Raw genomic sequence first — 20,137 nt, 5'->3', positions numbered from 1 at the left:
AGGAAACTCATCTAATATGGAATCACGCCTCCAAGAATCTTCCTAAAGTGGTAAACCTCTCCATTTGATCAAAAATTCAATGATGGAATGAGATCAAAGCTTCTTCTCACGGTGACCTATGACAATCTCTAGGATGTACTGAATAAGACCTTCTTCATCAATAGGTGGAAACTCATCAACTGTATCAACATTATCACCATAGTAGAAAGGCTTGAGCTGATTAACATGGAATACATTATGGATCTTAGTGGAAGAGGGTAGCTCCAATCTATATGCCAAGTCTCCAATGCACTTTAGGATCCAATAGGGGCCATAAAATGTGTGAGCAAGCTTGTTACTAGATCCATCTTTCAAAGTAGAATACTAAGACTTGGGGACCTTCAACAAAACCAATTCTCCTTCTTGGAACTCTAAAGGTCGCCTCTTGTCATCTGCATACATCTTCATTGTGTATTGAGAGCTTTCCTAAGATTCACCTTACAATGCTGAGGAGGGGTCTGCATTCTTTCCAATTCTTCTTTCCCATGAGGATTGATTTTTCATTAAAGATGACCGTAAGTAAGGACACCTTATAGCCATACATAGCCTCAAAGGAAAAAACTCCAATGCTAACATGAGTGGAGTTATTATAGGCAAACTTAGCCAAGTATAACCAAGAATCCCATGAATTTTGGACATCATAACATAAATGGCAAAGATAAGTCTCCAACCACTTATTTATCCTTTCTGTTTATCCATCAGTTTTTGGATGATATGCCAAGGGAGCCAATTCAGTGCCCATGGATGTGAATATTTCCTACCAAAAGTTTTTCACGAACTTTGAATATTTGTCATGAACAATCACTCATGGTAATCCATGTAATCTAAAAATATGCTCCATGAACTAACTAGCCACTTGAGAAGTAGTAAACTAGGTCTTGGTTGGAATGAAATGGTCTACCATGGTGAGTCTATCTACCACAACATGTATACTACTCCATCCCTTTTTGGTAGTAGGCAAACTAGTAATGAAGTCCATGATAATGTGCATCCATTTTCCTATAGGAATGGGTAATGGTTGCAACAAGCAACCTAGCTTATGGGTACTGTCCTTATTCTACTACTAACAAGGATCGAGCTCCACTCGTGATACGCCAGGGTGACCGTTATGTATTTATGTCACCGACTTGTCAGTTGCAGACGCGGTTGGTACACCGCCCATGAATAATAGCTACATGATAGCTATCCTTATCTATTCTAGTTCGTGGCTCAGTTAGTATGCCACCTTAGTTAGTTGAGTTTGGTTTGAGACCCATATATAGGGTTCTTCTATTTCTTTGTATAAGAGTTTTTTTGGCTTACACAACTAAGAAGAGGAAAACTGTTTTCAGCCTCCACCTTGTGTGTCTTCCCCCATTGTGCAAGCAAGAAAGCTTCAAGCGAGACTCCTTCCTTCTCTCCCACAATCTTGACATGGTATCAGAGCCTTGTTCGTGGTAAGGAGCTCAAGAAAGCAAGCCAAGCTCGCGGTGTTCTGGTAAGAGGAGCAGTGTTGCTTTCATTTTCTGTTTTGGGAGCAGATCTCTGTAGGTAGCACAGCCGAAAATTGCAGGAGTGCATTGTCTCAGGTTGAGACGCCCTTCGCGCTGAAGCAAGAGGGCAGTATATGCTGCGGGTGAGGGCTTTAGCCCTCGGCGACCTTGTTTTTTTGATTCGAGGCCATTTCGGGGCCTGTTTTGCAGACGGAAGTTTTCTGCACGCACTCAGGAAAAGGCCCAGTTTTATGCTGTGCGACCACTGTTCTACAAGTCGGTGACATAAATACACAACGGTCACCCTGGCGTATCACGAGTGGAGCTCGATATCTCAACACTCCCCCTCGAGCTCAATCCCAATTCCTGCACACCAAGCAGGTCTCTGCACACAAGCATACGATGCAATTTCTATAGTAGCTTTTCACCGACCTGTCAGTTGCAGACGCGGTTGGTACACCGCCCATGAATAATAGCTACATGATAGCTATCCTTATCTATTCTAGTTCGTGGCTTAGTTAGTATGCCACCTTAGTTAGTTGAGTTTGGTTTGAGACCCATATATAGGGTTCTTCTATTTCTTTGTATAAGAGTTTTTTTGACTTACACAACTAAGAAGAGGAAAACTGTTTTCAGCCTCCACCTTGTGTGTCTTCCCCCATTGTGCAAGCAAGAAAGCTTCAAGCGAGACTCCTTCCTTCTCTCCCACAATCTTGACACTAACAAGGCATGCACTTCATGACAAAGTCTTTGACATCTTTCCACAGTCCTTTCTAATATAAACTTTTGCTAATCCTATCATAGATTTTGAAAACTCCAAGGTGTCCAGCTAAAGGCAAATAATTAAACTCCTCCATAATTTTCTGTGTAAAAGAAGAAGTAGAGGTAATGACAATGTAATGTGCCCACCCGAGCTTACCTTGGTAGTACATTCTTAGTAGCCCATCAAGAAATGTCCTAGGAAGTGCCATCCAGGATTTTGATGAAAACCCTCGAAGTTTGCTAACTAGGATCGCTTGAGTCTACCTTGCAGTGGAAGTTTTGATCGTTCCCATGAGGATCAACCTAAATCTTTCTAGTTAAATATATTACTAACAGTTGATTAGTATTAGTGGTTCGACCATTCCCATGAGGATCGATCTAAGTCTTTCTAGTCAAATATATTACTAACAGTTGATTAGTATTAGTGGTTCAAGATTCCATTGTCTATAGGAATTGTTGACTAAAACGCAAACTTATGTTGTACTGGGTTCAAGGAGAATGGGAGAAGTATGACACTTTAATTTATTCTGCCCAAGGTTCTAAGTGATGCAAGTCAAGCTCTTTGATCTGTAATGATTCATCAAAAATGCAATTTTTATTCCTTCTTAGGAAAACTCTTGGCTTATCGAGACCCCCCAACCATAGGTCCGAATCTGTCAGGTCCATCCTCCTGCTTCTCTTGAGAGAATGCTTTTAATTTTCTAATTAACTACCACTTTAGGTCTCATGCCATTAAGAACACTACCTCAATCAATGTTCTGTGCTTGCTGAAATACTGCCTCAAACAGTTGGCAGTCTGTACTCAGTCACCTAACTTTTGGCCTGGTGATTTTAGGAAAGATCAGTACCTAACTTACAATCACAAACATCTTATTTTGAATGTCTTACTTTTAACAAATTTATTTACAAGACAAATATTTTCTTTCCAAAAATAACAACATCAAGCAAAATTAGTGTAGGTGGCAAAATTAGCGTAAGTGGCAAAATTAGAATGAGTGGCAAAATTAGCATAAGTGGCAATACCTTCCAATAGTCTTCTCAGATTTTCCCTTCCTCAGGATCTGGTTGAGCTAAATCTAAACAAGAAATTTATTCTTGAAAATAGCCCCTTTGGAGTTTCGTGGGTCCTTGCTTGCAATAAAAGAAAATCTTGGTTAGTTTAATTACGAACAATATTCTTTGGCAATTAAATCTCAAAGTCTCTACCGAGGATTAGCATCTGTGATTACACATCAGAGGTTTCATTCAATCAACACAAATCAAAATTATTAAATCTTTTAGGGACACAATACCTTCCTTGTACTGGCTTGGGTTCATCTTGTACAAACACAAGTTACCCCTTGGAATTTGCTGCTAAGAATTCTTTTAAAAAAATTGTAAGTAAGAATTGAATAAAATCTTATTTTACAAATGCAACTTTTCTTACCTATTCATGGGATGGTAGCCTGCTAGTTTCCTTAGTTATAAAATATAGTACATGGGGATCCATGATGGGTGATTGGTTGATGGTATTCACAGCTTCATTTGTAACCCTAGTACAAGTAATTCTGTTTGTAGTGATTGTGTCTACAGCCTTATTGGCAACTCCTGCCTCCGCAGCCTTTGTAACTTTCTTCTTTGGGGCCATGGTCTTAAATTTAGACAAATCAAGAAGAGTCTTGATTCCACATTGAAATAGGATAGAAGGGATGGAGAATTAGATTCCAAGAGTTCACGGAATATCCTTCTTATCTTCGTGACGAGGGTTCCCATCCTCGCGCTTCTCTTGCCCCACTTCCTCTTGCTCTATACTCCTGATAAGGGCCACTCCTCTCTTGCTCGGACTACCCTCAATGGCTCCCCATGCCTTACATTTATAAATAAATTGAAGAAGAAGGGTTGTGGCCAAGAAAAAGAGCTCTTTATGGAGGGTATCTCAACAAATCAACAATCTAGAAGCTTTCAAGATGCAATCTGATGCTAGCGGTTTGATCTTGGAGGCCTAGAAAGGTTGCTAGAGATGCCATGACTGACTTGCTTGGCTTTTGAATGATCTTGCTTCAATCCAAGCCTCTTGTTGAACTGAGAAGATGGGGAGATTGCTAGAGTTAACTACTGAATTACTGAAGGAGAATTCATGCTTTTTCATCCAAAATCAGAAATGTCAAAATTGGGGGGTTCATGGTGCCATTTTTTTTCAATAAAAAAGGGGGGCGGCAACCTTTTGCAATGTCTTCTTGTCATTCTTTTTTATTTCATAAGCTTTTAAGGTTTTAAAAAGCTTTGTGATTTATCTTACTTGGCAAATTTTAAATGGGTTTGATCAGATTTGACTTATGGTTCATAACTTATGTTCACGCACTGACTTCTGTGACGGATGGTTACAGACCTTATCAATTAGGGAAAATGTCAAGTTATGAACCTTGGACCATTTTGCTTGAGATCAACTCTATTTAACGATTTAGAGTTCTTCAAGTCCATTTTGCGAGAGGTCGAGAATATTTGAAATTAAAGTCGGGATATCACATCCTCTCCCCCTTAGAGGAATTGAGATGCCCTCATCTCAAATAAAATTGGGGATATTGGTTACATAGTGATTCTTGGTCAATCCAAGTGGCATCCTCTTCAGGGTATTCTTTCCACTGGATGAGATACTCTCTGAGGGTTTTACTTCTTACAGTCTTCTCTCGCATGTGAAGTATCTTTTTTTATTGAAGTTTGAGGACTCCTTGACTTGGCATTACAATTTCTTGGTCATTAAGTACATGGTCTAGGTTAGGAACATATGCTTTCAATAGACTAGCATGAAATACATTATGTACTTTCAAGTTATTAGGGAGTTGCAGCTTGTAGGCATTTGGCCCTAGACACTTTAGCACCTTATATGGGTCACAATACCTAGGACTTAGCTTCTTGAATTCCCCCAAAGATAAGGAACTTTTCTTTGAATGAACTCATAGAAAAATCATGTCACCTTCTTTGAAAATACATTCTTGCCTTTGTTGATTAGCATATGCCTTATGTCGATCCTTGGTAGCTTGAATATCTTGCCTTATAGTTGTCACTTTACTGATCCATTTCTTCCTACATTTTCCTAGATGCTTCTACCCATAGGGTAGGATTAGAAAACTTTAATGGTGCAAGATAAATAAGGGTAGGTATTGGATCCACTATCTAGGTCTCCCATTACAATAAGATCTTAGTATGTCCTTAATAACTTGGTTGACCTGCTCTATTTGACCATTGATTTGGGGATGGTAAGTAGTGTTGAAGTAGAGGTGGGTTCCTAGAGCTTTGAACAAACTCCTCCAAAAGTTAGAGGTGAAGAGAGAATCGTGGTTGCTGATGATTCTTTGGGGTAATCCATGTAACTTGAAAATTTACTTAATGAAAAGCTTGGTGATATTGGAAGCCTTGTATTTGGTTTTTACAAGAATAAGGTGTGCAATTTTTATTAATATATCAATGACTACCATTATGGAGTCATATCCTCCTTGTATCAAGGGTAATCCAACTATAAAGTCCATGCTTATATACACCCATTTCATTTGAGGGATATCAAGTGGCTGGAGCTTTCTTGGAAACTTGACACGTTAGGCCTTAATTCATTGGCAGTTTAGGCATTTGATGACATACTTGAGTACATCACCCTTGAGTACATCACCCTTAATTCATTGGCAGTATTGGAAAAAACTCAAGTATTCCTTAATTATGATGACTCGAAAATGGAGAATCATAAGCTTCCTAGAGTATTTTCCTTTTGAGTTCCTTACTTACAAGAATACATAGTCTTGTCTTGTAATAGGCAAGTTCCTCGTTTATGGAAAAATCTTGATACTTAGTCTTGAGTTTTGGATTTGAATCCTTGATGGAAATTTCTCTTAACAATATTTGATAGCTTGGATCCTTCATTGCCTCTTCTTTAGCCATTTCTATGAGAGGGTTATTGGGCATGGAAATCATTATAGCAATAGTTCCAATCCTAGAGGGCTCTTATAGGATTAGAGCATTAAGGAATAATTTATAGCTTACAGTATTCACAATCACATTCTCCTTTCCTAGTCTATATTTGATTTCAAAGTCAAATTCTTGCAAGGTCTCAATCCATTGACATTGTTTCATATTATCAGGTTGAGTAAAAATTCACTTTAGACTTTTATGATCAATGACTAGAGAAATCCTATTACCAAGCAGGTAATGTCTCCATAATTTAAAGGCATGAATTACAACAATTAATTCTAGGTCATGTGTGGCATAGTTTCTTTCGTGGATCTTTAATTTTCTTGAAGCATAGGCTATTGGATGTCCTTCTTGCATAAGCATACAACCCAAAGAAATAGAGCTTGCGTCAGTTATGACTTTGAATTCTTTGCTTAGGTCGGGTAGCCTTAAGATAGGGGTGGTTGTCAAACTCTACTCAAAGTTATGAAAGCTAGATTATTTGGCATACATCCATGTAATAGAGACCTACTTTTTGAGAAGGTCGGTGACATGCGTGGCAATTGAGGCATAGTCTTTAATAAAGACTCTATACCAATCCGTTAGCCCTAGAAAGCTTTGCACTTCCTTGACCATTGTTGGGGTGGCCAATCTTGTACATATTGGACCTTGGCAGGATCCACTGAAATGCCATCTGTCGATATTATGAATCCTAGATATTCAATCTGCTTCTTGAAGAAGACACATTTCTTCTTTTTAGCATATAGTTTTCTTTGTATTATTAGTTTAATGGTTACCTATGAGAATTAGCTTCTTTACATACACCTTTGTAATTGAAAGTAGAAAACTCATAGCACCTTGTAGAAGTCAAGGGAAGGTTGATGTCTTTTACTATATGACTGAAACCTTTGTCACAATGGCATGATACATTGCCAACATAGCCAAAATCACTATTTGCATCGACATATCTCTACTAACTATAAGCATAAGCATTTGAGTGTCAAAATGACCAAGTATAGGCATCTCATATGCAGCCCAAGCATAGGCATTCCACTGCAAACAAGGGGTATTTATGGATCAGTGAGATTAATCAAGGATGGATTGATCATTTAAGCTTCAATAATCATCTTCATCAACTATAAAGGTACCATTATGTCTTACACATCATGCATCGTTTATAGCCAAGGAGCTGACAGAAATTGGGAGCCAACGACCTTTTGCATAAATGATTGGGTTACCATCACTACTAGCTATTGGGTGTACAACAACATCTCTAGTGACTCTTATGCATCGTAAAGTGATGCCACACTGCGTCATAGGTGATGTCGCTATTGTTCGTTGCATATGTGAGCACTTTAGTGAGGCACCTAGTGGAGGCAACGAGCAATTCTCCCCTAACTCATGTAGTAGTTCTCTATTCATCACACCATCCGCTGCTTTACACACACTAAATCAGGTCATCTTTCGCCACTGCTCTGCCCACATGAGTCACCCAATTTCACCCTAGAGCCCTCCTTATGAGGATGCCTCATTGAATTTGGAGTTTCTCATTCCAACTCCAATGGAAAAAATGTTCCAAGCTGTGTCTAGTATGGTGGTTCAGATCAACAATACTATTCAAGCCCTTCTTAGTTATGTATCCATGAAAGTCTCTCACACACATAAACTTGACCCCAAGATGCATCCCAAAGCATTTTCTGGTCTTCACATAGAATATGTTTTGACATGGTTGGATCATTTTGACAACATTGTTATATATCAACAATGGCCTGATACCCGCAAAGCAATGGAGGCCCACACTCTGCTCAAATGCATAGCCGCCATGTGGTTTGTCCAACAGCAAGAGGATGCGATCAAAATAGATTGGGTAAATCAAAGATCTTTGTTAATTCAAAATTTTGCTAATCACAATGTCACACAAACTACTTTCTAGCAATTAAAAAGATTGATGCAACAGCAATTAGAACCAGTACAATTTGCAGTTAAGCTAAATCAACTATTATTGCGTGTTGATCCCACCATGTCTGAAGAAATGAAGTTGTTCTACCTTTGGCCTTGCCTTCACCATGATCTATCCCGTCGGATTTGAGACCAAGGCCCGACTTCCTTTCATGCAGCAATCCACATTGCACAACAAATTGAAAGCACAACACACAGTGTAGAAAATAACATCTTGGTAACACATCCAGTTTCTCCATGACAACTGTTTGATCATCAGCCTACCTCCATGGACATCAACATCCAAAATTCTCAAGTTAGTAATCACTGTGACATGCCAGTTCGAGATGCACAAGACCTCCCAAAATGTTTCTACTGCAACCAATATGAACATATTTGCAAGCACTGTCGACAACTATGAGCAAATCATCGAGTATAAAATGCTCAAGTCCAATTAGCTGATGTAGCAACCTTACCAGCACTTCTGAAAAACATCTGAGCAGATGGCTGATGGAAGGGCACCCCTCATAGATTCATACTTCAGCAACACACCCCATGAAGCACTTTTAGATTCAAATAGCACCATGATATCCTCTACTAGCCAAAATTTAGTAGAGCATTTAGGTATTTCCACAAGCACAACCACTCCCGTCTCTGTATTATTTGGAGATAATAAAGAAGTATATCACTCCCACACTTTAGCCCATTGCACCTTTCATGTATCACACAAGACATTCACATATGATTTTTATGTATTACTACGTCAATTATTTCCTTTAACTCTAGGTTGTGACTGGTTTCGAGCCCATTTGCACTTTGATAGCCAACACTTAGTCTTGCCCCAAGCTCTTCCCATACCCATGATGTGTTCTTCATGAGGCCTCAACTCTGTCAAGACACAAAGCACATTAATTGATATAGTTGTATGCACGAATGATATTTGTTCTCTATTACACAAGTTCCCTAGGCTCTTTCTCAAACCCGAAAAGACCACCATAATCAATCTTCCAATCCATCACCCCATTAATACGGGCAATGCTTCCCCAGTCCACATGGCATCTTGACAATTGTCTCCATTGGAACAACAAAGGATTAATGATGCTATTCAAGACATGCTCAAAAAGGGAACCATTTAGCCTTCATGTAGTGATTGGATTTTTTAGCCTCATTTAGTGAAGAAAGAAGATGGCACATATAGGTTTTGCATTGATTTTTACCCCTTAAATAAGGTAATTGTCCACGACCTCTACCCCTTACCTTGTATCAATGATCTTCTTGACCAATTAGGCAAATATAGATATTTCACCTCCCTTGATTTAGCCTCTGGGTATTGACATATTCCCCTTAATCCTTGGGATGCTCAGAAAACATCATTCAAAACCCCTACGGGCTTGTATGAATTCACACACATACCTTTTGGCCTTTCAGATGTTGGCAGATCATTTCAACAAACTGCTAACTCAATTTTCCACGACCTCATCCTCAAGGGTGTTCTCCTTGTATATTTGGATGATATCCTCATCCATACCCCAACTTGGGACACCAAACATCTACAGGTCTTGGAAAAAGTACTAAAGAGAGTGCAGAACTTTCATTTGTAGTGGTCTGGGTTTGTATGGACTTTTACCAAATTTCACCCATATCTTCATGGAGCCACTCTCACTATTGAAATTGACCATCAACCCATCATCCCTCTTCTGTAAAAATCCCACCCACTAAGACGGATCCTTCGATGGGCTTTGGCACTTCAAGAATACCAATTTACAATCAGATACATGAAAGGATCATCCAACTACATCGCTGATTAAGAAATCACACTTGCTGCATTTGCCAAGAGCTTAAATTGCCCAATCAAAAACATGGCAATCTCTCACCGATACAGGTGAATGAACCATTTGAGATGGTTGGCTGGGACCTCATAGGTCCATTTCCTACTTCTATGTGGCAGGCAAAAAATTTGTGCTTGTCATGAAAGATTATCTAACTAGGTGGTGTGAAGCTCAAGCACTCCCAGATACAAAAGCATCTACAGTCGTGTTAACGTCATATTTTGTCATGGCTACCCTCGACAACTCTTGTATATACATGGAAATAGAATGAATGAATGAATGAGAGAGATTATTGCAAACTTACCATCCGATACATTAGCTTGCTAAATTATGAGCCAAAAAGAAAAACAAAAAAATATAAATATTGAAAATTATAAGACGTCAAGTATTATACCTAGGTTCAACCTTTTTATCCCTATTTCGTATGACTCGGTACATGCCGATGTAACTTTGCAGTACCTTAACCAATAAACATGAAAACGAAGAAAACTTTTTAGTGTTGGATTTGGTACTTGGTACTTGATTTGATATTAGGTTCCATAATGAAACTTCGTTTTTGTAATTGATACATGGTACATGGTACTTGGTACATGGTACTTGGTACTAGATTTGGTGCTTGGTACTTGATTTGGTATAACTTGGTACTTGGTACTCCTTGGTGCTTGATTCGGTGCTTGGTACTTGATTCGACACTTAGTATAGATTCAGTGCTTGGTACTAGATTCAATGCTTGGTACTAGATTCGGTGCTTGGTACTTGATTGGTCGGTCTAACTTTGCAGTACCTTAACCAATAAACATGGAAACAAAGAAGCCTTTTTAGTGTTAGATTTGGTACTTGGTACTTGGTACTTGATTTGGTATCATTATGAAACCTGTACTTGCAATTGGTACATGGTAAATAATTTGAAATCGGGTATTGTAACCGTAATAGCTTATGGTGAGCTTGATACTTTGAAATCACATGCTTTGAAACTTCATAGTTTGGATTTTTGAGCTTGAAAGTTAGCTTGAGTTGATACGTAGTGTAGAATTAGGGACCTCTGTAGAAACTATGGAAATCAAAAGCTTGTTAATATTAGAGTCTAACATAGAAAAACATTGAACTGCGATAAAAATTCCGATTTGTCTCTATCTAGCTTTCTGAGAGACACTAGACAAAAAATTAATTGTTTGACAATAGACAATTTCAATGATGCAACGAACATACGTCAATATATATCATCAGTAAATATATGTACATGTGTATAGAGTGTGTGGTGATCAATGCTCACATACACAAAACAAGTGTCATCCTCACATATGTCTATACAATGAATAGTGATGAATCCTCACATATACAATACAAGTCTCATCCTCAAATATACATAATAGATCCCTAAGCACGATCACTATACGAGTCACTAGTATCACGATGACTCATGATCACAATCACCAATGCCACCACCCCTACCCCCACCCGCAACACCACCATTGCCCCCATCTCCACGATTGTCACCACGATGGCCAACGATCTGGCTGCCACTCCCCTCAGTCTCTTGTCATCGCCCCTCAGCCTCCTGTTGAGCCACCTCTATCATGTTGTCCTCACCATACTACTCTTGCATTAGTTAGTGAAATCAAATAAGAATATATTATAGTTAACATGAAAATAAACTACAAAACAAAATAGTGATACTCACAGGTGGATCTAGCCTGTCAGTAAGTGTCCCTTGCTAAGTGTGGTAGCCATAGTATGTGGCATACTCCATCTCCTGCGCCATAGGTGCATGACCATAGTCTTTGGTCTGCATCAAGATAGAAACCAAAGACTTATTGATTCCTTCATTCAATAATATTACCTTTGAAAGTAAAAATTTGAATTGTCTATACTCACAAATGTGGCCACAAATCCATATCATCCCATCCAACTATCATAAAAGAAAATACCTTGATACTTTTGTAATTGGGAATCATGCTAATTCCATACCTTGTAATTTCCAGTGTTTGTACATTCAGCCCTTGCCTATGCAAATGTGCCCTTAACTTTGGAGATGAGGAGTTAGGATAAAGAAGGCAAGAGGCTAAGAGAAGACATCTTTTGGTTCATTAAAAAATCTTACTGTTTACTTTCTTGAAGTTAGCTTCCTTCTTGTTAGATGAAGCATCAGCCATGGCTATCATGTATTCTTTGGAATTCTCATCATCAATACATGGCAATATGTCTTGGTGCAATAGCTCTTTGTTACTTTATGTCTAATTCAGTTTAGTTAGATTTCTTTTCTTGGTTGAATGCTTCATTACATTTGTATCAGAGCTTCGTTTAGATCTTGTTAGAAGTCATTTTCATGTAATAGATTTAGTTACAATGACTAGGGAGTGAAAACCGCAGTTAAAATTCAGTCACAAGAGTTAGTTCTTCCATAACCGTGGTTTGACATTGAGAACTCATACAAACCGTGACTAAGATAGAGGTTCTTGGCATGAAACAGTGGACAATGGTGAGCTCTAACCATTTTGGCAAGTCATCATGACCAAGATTTGGACCAAAATTGGGGTAAGTTTGAAGAGAATGAGAGTTACATGACTTAGTGGAGCTTAAACTGTGATTACTTTTCAAGAACAGGGGTTCTTCGCTTTTCCTACAAGCTTCTCTCATGGTAACCATGGAAATCTCTGATCCTACCTTCAAACCATGGACTCTATCTTGCCATTTGACCTCACAAGCATCTTCCATGCCACTTGAGCTTTCCATGGACTACCAATCTTGAATGTATTACTCATTTTTTTTCAATGTGGTATGAGAGTATGCAGGCTGTGTGATCTACGCCTAATCATATTCCTGCATCACGTGGTGAAATTTGGAGCTCATAAGCTCTAGCTAAGCCATACCAAGCTCCTACTTCCTTTGGCAGTTGGTCTCTTCCAAGATTTGAGGAGATTTCTTCCATTTTGAGTCTTTCCTTCTCTCACAAAACCCTAACAGGGACAGTTTTGGATAGCAAGCTTATTTTCTTAGATTTCTCATCAGGATCATGGGGCTTTTGGTCAATCTCACTTCCTGAAGCCTCTACACAAAGGATAGTACCAACATTGCATGGATTTTCAACCATTGTGGAAGAAGTGGATTCTTGAAGAATTCATGGAAGGGGCAGCCAATGTCAATAGAAGGAAGGGAATTATTGGATTCTCTTTCAAATTTTGAAGTTCTTGAAGCTTACTTTATACAATGAAGAGTAATCAACATCTTCAAAAGTGGTTTCTCTATTGAAGCCTTCTTCATCAAATTTTTGTTCCAATGGTTAATGGGAGCACTCTTCATGAAGATTCTTGATCAAGAAGCTGGATATTAGCATTGGAAAGATAAAATGGGGTTTTCTTGGATTAATTGAAGCTGAAATCACGCTTTATTTGCTGAAATCAAGTTCTATTTGGGGAGATTCCTTCATCAACAACAACACTCTTTTTCTACCAGCTTAAGAGGTATTCTAATCAATTTTAATCTCTCTATAAATCCTTTTGCTAAGCTAAGTCCAATTGATGAAAGAGGGATTAATATGATAAAGAATCCCATTCATTCTATCAAATGCATTTCATGAGGAAATCCATAGAGTTATGTTAGTGATTGATCATAGCATAATCAATCTCATTCACTGAAATAACCATTTCCAAGTGCCTAAAATTCTCATTTCATTTACCTAACCCTAATATTGGATTGTTTGCTCCTTTTGTTCATTGACATGAGTAAAAATTTTACCCAATGGTAAGTGGAATAAGAATTGTTAAGCAATGAGTCACTGTTGAGGTGATCCCTTACCTATTCCCAATTCAATTTCAGCCTATTCTATTCAAGTTCTTTCATATCATCAAAAGGGCAATCAAATTTTTTTCATTCCATGCATTTCATGCTAATTTTTAGAACTTAGCATTGAACTGCCATGTATATACCCACAAGGAAAAGTGGATGTCGGGCGAGTTGATAAGACAAAAGAGAGGTGATCCTCCTCTACTGACAAGGACCTTGAAGGGGAGCACAAGCCAGCTTGAGAGGGAAATTTGCACACCCCTCAAGTCTTGGATCCCACGCATTTAAAGTTCAGGTGTAGGTACCACCCAAGGAAACAAGAATTTAGTTTTCAACATTGTATTTTGACAATGGATCAACATTGTGGTTTTGGGACAGGTTATATAAGCAGGGTCCCATTAATCTTTCAGTCTATTGTGGATTATTCATTCATTCTGGTTATTATAGAGGGTATTTTCAGTTTTGGCAGATGTATGGAATTCCCTTACAGTTCTAGACGGTTGATAGATACATGAAAATTGAAGGTGCAAGTCACTATATGATCAAAACAGAGCATTCATTGGGTGTGGGTGTAGGAATTTCCAGACAGCTATAGTAAACTGTCTACAGAATTTTTTGTATTCAACTACTTTCAACACTTGATAGTTCCTTAGAAAGGGGACTTCTTAAGCTTCTAGCAGAGCCAAAGAGCTTGTTATTCGGAGCACTAGAACTCAAGATATTTGAGTTTTTCCTCTACTGTATATACAGAACAAGAAGTACTCATGGCAAGGAACAAGAAAAAGGATCCTATTTTGGAGACCATCAATGAAGAGCTGAGAGAATACCAACATGAACATGAACATGAAAACCCTCAAGAAGCTATATACCATATGCATTATGAGAATGAAGAGGTTGATGTAAGTTCCACTCATTCTCCTATTAATCAACCAATGAATGGAGTTGAGATGTCCCATGTTTCCATGAACTCTAACAGCCTACAACAACTCTCAAATGATATTAAAGAGATGAAATCAGGTTTTGATGGTATGAGGATGGATATTGACAAGTTAGTGGCTATCTTTAGTGAAAAGATGTTGCCTACAGCTGGTCCTAATGTTCCAAACCCTCCTTTGGCTAAAGACCAACCCAAACCCTCTACTCCAAAGGTGGGAGGACAATTTGAGATTGGGAAATCATCAAAGGCTAAAGATTTTATACATCCCACTTCATTTCAGCCTTAACCCTATCAATCAAAGGCCTATTCTCAGCCACATGGGCAAGATCCACATGATAAGATTCAAGCAAGCTCTAGGCATGAAGAGGACATCCATGGTTGCAATCCATTTTATAAACAATTCTACCCTCAACTTAATATTGGTGGGCATGAACAAGGGCATGTGAATTCAGCTCCAAACTCCTATGGACAGCAACAATAGAATCCTCATACTCAAGTCCAGCCTAATAGGCCAAGCCCTTTATCCAATCATGGTTGGCCTCAACAAAACAGTGGGCAACAACCACCATTTAATACTCCTATGCATGGACAACATCAAGGGTACCATGGACAACCTTTCAATATGGGTAACACTCATTTTCAGCCTCAAGGATAGCCTCAAGGACATTATTTCCAGCCACAAGGTCATGGTATGCAATATCGACATCAAACACCATTTGCATAAGGAACTTGGAATAATGAATTCCCTAGGCAAGGCTCATTTGGTAACTCTTTTGGACAAAAACACCATAATGGATAGCAGCACCACAATGGACAGCCACCTCAATATGAGAGAGAGTATAAAGAGAAAATTGTCATCTCAAATTTCAAAGGGGAGAATCCTTCACCTACGGAGTTGGAGGAGTGGTTTGACAAATTGGAGATGTACTTTTCCCTTTATCCAAGGCCTGAAAATGCCAAAGTAAATTTTGCAGCCCTTCATTTAGAAGGCTATGCACATACTTGGTGGAGATATATGACAAGAATTGGGCATGACTTCTTATCGTGGGAAGCACTAAAGAATGCTATGATTGAAGTCTTTGTCTCTCCCATTGAAAAAGAGAACTTGGAAAAGAAATGGTACACCCTTGAGCAACATGGTCTTTCGGTTATAGAGTATTCAAATTAGTTTTTAAACCTCTCAATGTATGTTCTTGGAGTCTCCGATAGTGCCAAATTGAACAAGTATATATTTGGTTTGGAGTCTACCTTATCATCCGAAGTTGGAGCCATGAAGCCTACATCTTTGCAAGCTACCATTCAATTGGCTGAGCGTTATGGGCAGAAATACAAGAGTTTCTAGCCAAAAACATGGCATTTATGTCAGCCTACACAGTTTCCAAAGACATCAGGCCATTATGGGCACGTAAGGACTGATTTTCAGCATGGTGGGAAGCCAATAAATGTTCATAGTAATACCTACAGCAAGATACCAACTTTTCCCACTATTTATGGGCCAAAGCAGGGCAACAATTTCAGATCTAATGCTGAAAATAAGTTTGATGGAAAAATGATTAATATTAGTGCCAAAATTTTATCCCCTACCCAAGGCAAGCATGTGTCTAATGAAAAGCTCAAAGAAATGTATGCCAAGGGCTTATGTTTCAAGTGCAGGGAGAAATGGTCACCTGACCATAAGTCCAAGTGCAAGGCTAATAATTTGAAGGTTAGTATGATTTTTGAAGATGATTCTGATGCTGACCCTATTGAGGGAAGTCTAGCACTGCTTGAAGGCTCTACTACTCAAGAAGAGATGCATGAAAATGAAGAGAGTATCCTTGACGAGTTTTATGACCCAATGGATGGCTTTCCTTTTGATCCGGGTGGTCATTACATGGATGATTCTTGGACTAATTTACATCCCTCGCTATGTTCCATATCAAATGACGCATGGAGTGGTTCAAGAGGGGACAATACCCTACGCCTCAAAGGCCAAATCAACGAAAGGACCGCTCACATACTCATTGATACGGGCAGCACACATAGTTTTATTAATTCCAAATCACTCAATGCATTGAAATTGAGTACACAGGATATGCCTTCTTCCCTAAGTGGCCAATGGAGATTTTGAAAATAGTAATCAATGTTGTCCAAATGTTCCTATCACTCTATCTCCATTATGCACTACATCAGTGAGTTTGATGGCATTAGAAATGGGTCTCATTGACATTATACTTGGCTGCAATTGGCTGAAATATTTGGGCTGATTTACTATGGATCTTAACAAGCTTGAAATGGAATTTCAATGGTGTGGACAGCAAGTAATCCTACATGGTGTTGAGAAGAAGAAAATAGAGGTGATCAGCCCTAAGAATATTAAAAAAGAGATAAATGCAAAGGCATGCATGTTCACTATTCTTCTTTCAAATATTGATGAGGATCAGCCCTCTCCTTTTGCCAATGGCATAGATCCATGTCTTTGCAAGTTGTTGAAGGATTATGATGATATTTTTCAGCCACCTTCTTCTCTTCCTCCCAAAAGAGAAGTGGATCATCCTATAGACTTGCCGCCCAACACCAAGCCTATTAACAAACCACCTTATCGCCTCTTCAAGGTGGAAAGGGAAGAGGTAGAGCATCAAGTGAAAGAGCTATTAGAAATGGGTCTTATCAAGGCAAGCCAATCGCCTTTTGTTTCTCCGGTCCTTCTTGTAAAGAAGAAAGATGGTTCTTTTTGCATGTGTATCAACTACCGCAATCTTAACAAAGTTACTATCAAGAATAGGTATCCAATACCTAGAATAGATGACCTCTTAGATGAATTGAAGGATGCTAAAGTGTTCTCCAAAATTGACTTAAGATCGGGATGCCATCAAATACACATGAAAAAAGGGGATGAGTTCAAAACAGCCTTTAGGATGGAAAGAGGCCTCTATCAATTTATGGTTATGCCTTTTGGTTTATCCAATGCTCCAGCCACATTCCAATCTCTTATGAATAAGATACTTCAGCCCTTGCTATTTCAGACAATTTTGGTGTTCTTTGATGACATTTTAATGTATAGTAAGAGCAAAGAGGACCATTTACAGCATGTTAAAGAAGTCTTTGATATATTGAGGAAGCACAATCTATTTGCCAAGGCAACTAAGTGTTCGTTTATGATGAAGGAAGTTGAATACTTGGGTCATATAGTAGGAGAAGATGGAATCAAAGTGGATCCTAAGCCTACCCCAACTAATGCTACTTCTTTAAGAGGTTTCCTTGGATTATCATATTTTTACCGTAGGTTTATGAAGAATTATGCTCATGTCGCAGCTCCTCTGTCCGATCGACTAAAAAAAGAGGCCTTCTTTTGGGACAAAATTGTCGACAAGAGCTTTAATGAGCTGAAGCAATTGCTTGTTTCAGCACCAATACTAGTTTGCCCTGATTTTTCCAAGACTTTTACCATCTACGCGGATGCTAGTGGTAGAGGTTTAAGAGCTATTTTGGTTCAAGAGCATGGTGTCATTGCATTCGAGAGCAGAAAATTCGATGATAAAGAGAGGGAGATGTATGTATACGAGCAAGAGATGCTTGCTATTCTACATGCGATCAAGAAATGGCATCATTATCTCTATGGAACACATTTTAAGGTCAAAAACGATCATAGGGTGTTCAGGTATTTCCTTTCACAGCCCAACCTTTCTCCCAAGCAAAAGAGATGGTTGGCTACCTTGCAGTCATATGATTTTGAAATAGCATATATGGCTAGAAAGGATAACATTGTGGCTGATGCGTTATCTAGAATGTGGGCATGTAGTTTATCTACAATGTCTACAATTTATAAGGATTGGATAAATGACATCCAAGAAGAATATGTGCTGGATGAGCATGCTATCCAAATTTTTTAGAAATTGCAGCAAGGACATGATGAAGAATTTCCAAATTTCAAAGTGCATAATGGACTCTTATGGTTCAAGGGTAAAGTGTTATTGGTTCCTAGAAGTAAATTCAAGCTGAAAGTGCTCCATGAGATGCATTCATCACCAATGGCTAGACATTTGGGTCTTTTCAAGACCTTTGACAAGGTCCATAAAAGTTTTTATTGGAAGGGTTTATGGAAGGATGTCAAGGAGCATGTATCCAAGTGTTTAGAGTGCCAACAAAATAAGGACTCCACTTTATTACCAGCCGGACTCCTTCAGCCTTTACCTGTTCCTACGTGAAAATAGATTGAAATTTCCATGGACTTTATAATGGGATTACCTACTACTAGTCATGGATGGAATAGTGTCTATGTGGTTGTTGATAGATTGACTAAATCGGCCCACTTTATTCCAACCAAAATACAATATTCAACAAGGCAAGTAGCTGAGCAATTTATGGAAGGTGTGTTCAAGCTACATGGTATGCCAATGAGAATAGTATCGGATAGAGATACAAAATTTATGGGCAACTTTTGGAGAAGTATATTCTCTTCTATGGGCACTTTTCTCACTCCTAGTACAGCCTATCACCCCCAAACCGATGGGCAAACGGAAAGGGTCAATCACTGGGTGGAAGTGTACCTTAGGCATTATTGTCATGACACACAAGCTTTATGGGATTGTTGGATCTACCTTGCTGAATTTTGTTATAACAACACGCATCACATGAGTATAGGTATGTCTCCATTTGAAGCACTTTATGGGCACAAATTCCAAATCCCATCAATTTTGTTTCATGAAGATTTTAATCCCCTAGCAAAGGAAGAGCTAGAAAGGATGGAGTCACTCATGAGACAATGCAAGGACAACATAAGGAAAGCACAAGAAGTAATGAAAGACTATGAAAATGAGAAGAGAAGACATTTGGACTTCAAAGTTGGAGATTGGGTGTTTCTTAAAGTTCCCAAGACACACTACGCTTCATTGAAGGATGGGAACAATAAGCTTGCTCACAGATTTTATGGACCATATTTGGTAGTGGACAAGGTTGGAGAGCTTGCTTATAAGCTTCAACTACATTCTTCCACTTGAATACATGATGTATTTCATGTTTCATAGCTTAAGAAGTATGTTGGACCTGAAGTGCAAGTATTGGAAGAGTTGCCACCAATGGATGAAGCGGGACTTGTTATATGTGAACCTGAAAGTATTATTGGAAAGAGAGAAAAAGTGCTCAGAAATTGTACTCTTACTAAGTACCTCATTAAGTGGAGGATCTTGCCTATAGAGGAATATTCTTGGCAATCATCCACTTATGTGAATGATTTTCCTTGGTTATTGCAGGATGATACATGACAGATTGTGTAGGGACAGCTTGCTGTGAGATATTTCTGTTGGCAATAAAACTGTCCTGACGTTATTAAAAATTGATTTTGATGTTATGGGGTGATACTAGGGATTGTATACTTCATTTCTATACTTCATATGTGTCATTTGGACCATTCTATCAGAAGTTATGATAGTTTTTGTAAATCAGCCCTGTTTGGACAGCAGCCACTTTACTCACAGTTT

The 20,137-nt window shown here is 38.7% G+C and overlaps 1 pseudogene; it reads left to right on the top strand.

The window, feature by feature from the left end:
* Nucleotides 1-7,977: 7,977 nt before the first annotated feature.
* On the top strand, nt 7,978-8,628 carry LOC148011576 (uncharacterized; annotated as a pseudogene).
* The last annotated feature ends 11,509 nt before the right edge of the window (nt 8,629-20,137 follow it).

Source organism: Lygodium microphyllum, chromosome 28 (genome assembly GCF_053477565.2).
Source record: "Lygodium microphyllum isolate KBCC chromosome 28, Lygodium_microphyllum_v1.1.10, whole genome shotgun sequence".
Taxonomy (NCBI): Eukaryota; Viridiplantae; Streptophyta; class Polypodiopsida; order Schizaeales; family Lygodiaceae; genus Lygodium; species Lygodium microphyllum.
This window is presented reverse-complemented; position numbering and strand designations above follow the sequence as displayed.